The sequence below is a fragment of the Equus caballus genome, chromosome 9, assembly GCF_041296265.1.
Source record: "Equus caballus isolate H_3958 breed thoroughbred chromosome 9, TB-T2T, whole genome shotgun sequence".
Taxonomy (NCBI): Eukaryota; Metazoa; Chordata; class Mammalia; order Perissodactyla; family Equidae; genus Equus; species Equus caballus.
The window spans coordinates 35,875,714-35,878,329 of record NC_091692.1 but is presented as its reverse complement, the minus strand read 5'-3'; the positions used below and the strand labels follow the sequence as shown (position 1 = coordinate 35,878,329).

The 2,616-nt window shown below is 36.0% G+C and overlaps 1 pseudogene; it reads left to right on the top strand.

Moving 5' to 3' along the window:
• The first annotated feature begins 1,388 nt into the window (after positions 1 to 1,388).
• LOC138915405 (2-iminobutanoate/2-iminopropanoate deaminase pseudogene) lies at positions 1,389 to 2,082 on the top strand (annotated as a pseudogene).
• The last annotated feature ends 534 nt before the right edge of the window (positions 2,083 to 2,616 follow it).

Below are 2,616 nucleotides of genomic sequence, written 5' to 3'. Positions count from 1 at the left end.
CAAGACTGATGGCAAGGAACTTACCCGCTGTGTTTTCTTCTAGTAGGAGTTTTATGTTTTCAGGTCTTATGTTCAAGTCTTTAATCCATTTTGAATTGATTTTTGTGTATCTTACAGATTTCAGTTTACAGGCCTTTGACATCCTTGGTTAAATTTGTTCCTGTGTATCCAGTTTTACTCTTTTGCATGTGGCTGTCCAGTTTGCCAGCATGATTTATTGAAGAGACTATCCTTTCCCCATTGTATATTCTTGGCTCCCTTGTTGTAAATTAATTGACCTTATATGCTTGGATTTATTTCTGGGCTTTCTATTCTGTTCCATCAATCTATATATCTGTTTTTAAGCCAATACTATACTGTACTATAGATTTGTAACATAGTTTGAAATCAAGAAACTTGATGGCTCCCACTTTGTTCTTCTTTCTCAAGATTGCTTTGGCTATTTGGAGTCTTTTTGGTTCCATACAAATTTTAGGAATTTTTTGTCTATTTCCGTGGAAAATACCCTTGAAATTTTGATAGGGATTGCATTGAATCTATAGATTGGCTTGGGTACTGTGGACATTTTAATAATATTAATTTTTCTAATCCATGAACACAGGATATCTTTCCATTTATTTGTTTCTTCTTCAGTTCCTTTCATCAGTATCTTACAGATTTCAGTTTACAGGCCTTTGACATCCTTGGTTAAATTTGTTCCTGTGTATTTTATTCTATTTGATGCAGTTGTACATGGGATTGTTTTCTTGATTTCTCTTCTGATAGTTCATTATCAGTATATAGAAACACAACAGATTTTTGTATTTTGATTTTGTATACTGCAGTTTTACTGAATTTGTTGATTAGTTCTAACAGTTTTTTGGTGATTGCTGAAAGACTGACAGTTTGTGTTTATATCTTAACTGATCCAAGGGAGTATATTCTTGAATTGCTTTATTATCTATGCAATTTTATTCCTTCAGTTCCTCATTATACTTCTGAGCAATGTGTACTAATTTTCCATGTACTTTGTGGATCAAATAACAAACTTGAGATCAGATTGTCCTAGGAGTCCAAATACTGAGATCAACCATCTCTTCCCTACTAGTAATTTGTTGAGGACCAGACTGTTTTTTGTAACTGTATTTGTCTTGACGCTCACAAATTCTTAACCATTTCCTTATGGTCTCACTCCTCAGGATCCAGTGAGACATCAAGTGACTGAAAAATTAACTTGTATTTTTGTGGGGTAATGGAGTGAGGGAATAGTCATTCCTGAATATAATTTTCCCCTGCTTTTACTCTGGTCCCTGTTAAATATACATTTGTATCATAATATGAACTTAAACATTGAGCTCTTAGAGATCTAGCCTAGTGTTATTTTTCATTATCTAAGTAGTTACTGAAAACTCATGATAAGTTTACATCTGAAGATTGGAGGGGTGACACCTTAGGGCAGGGACACTGTCCCAGGCTGGGGGATGGGGGTGTTGGGAGTTTAGGGGTGTGTTCTCCCAGAGGAGCCCACCAGAGAGAAAGATTAGCCATGTCATCCTTGATCAGAAAGTTGGTCAGCACCATGAAAGCTCCAGGGCTACTGGTCCCTACGGTCAGGCTTTGTTAGTCTATAGGATCATTTCCATTTAGGACAGCTCCATTTGGACCCTTCAGATGGGGCTTGTCCCAGGAAGGGTGGCGGAAGAAGCTAAACAAGTTCTTACAAATATGAGTGGGATGCTGAATTCTGCAGGCTGTGACTTCACTAATGTAAAAACAACTGTTTTGCTGGCTGACGTAAATGACTTCAATACTGTCAATGAAATCTGCAAACAATATTTCAAGAGTAGTTTTCCTGCTGGAGCTGATTACCAGGTTGCTGCTTTGTGCAAAGGAGGCCATGTTGAGACTGAAGCAGTAGCTGTCCAAGGACCTCTCACGACAGCAGGACTATAAGTGGGCCCAGTGTTATTTAGTCTGGAATTTTCATAATATTTTTAAATTGACATCTTTTTACAATTGATGTTGTAAAGAGTTCAGTTTGACTAAAATATCTGAAGTTGTTAAGGAAATACCATATAATAAGGGGAATTGAACATAAATTGAAGATTAGAGGATGTGTCCAGTTACTGGTGTTATAAGTCATACTTACGCACACTCATATTACTGAATGTGGGGAAAGAGACATTCATCACGTAGTTAAATAAATAGAAGTAAAGGGAAATAACATGTAGGAAAGATGAGTTACTATTCTTGAGAAATAATAAAGAACACACCTAATTCAATTGTATATTTTGAAATAATTATATATTCAATATAGTACTGTGAATAAAACAAGATTAGGCACGGATAACTATTTCAGACATTTTTGCATGAAGCAGTACAGTCTAGTTGGTTAAGGGCATGGACTCTAGAGCCAGACTGCCTGAGTTCAAATCCTGTTCTACTATTTATTAGCTTAGTAACCTTAGGCAAATTACTTAAGTGCTCCGTCCTGTTTCCTCTGTAAAACGTTCTTCTGTTTCATCTGTAAAATGGGGATATTGCTAGTATCTACCTTATAAAGTTGTAAGGATTAATAAACTAATATGTATAAAGCTCTTAAAATAATGCCTGGCACATAGCTATGATGATGATGGT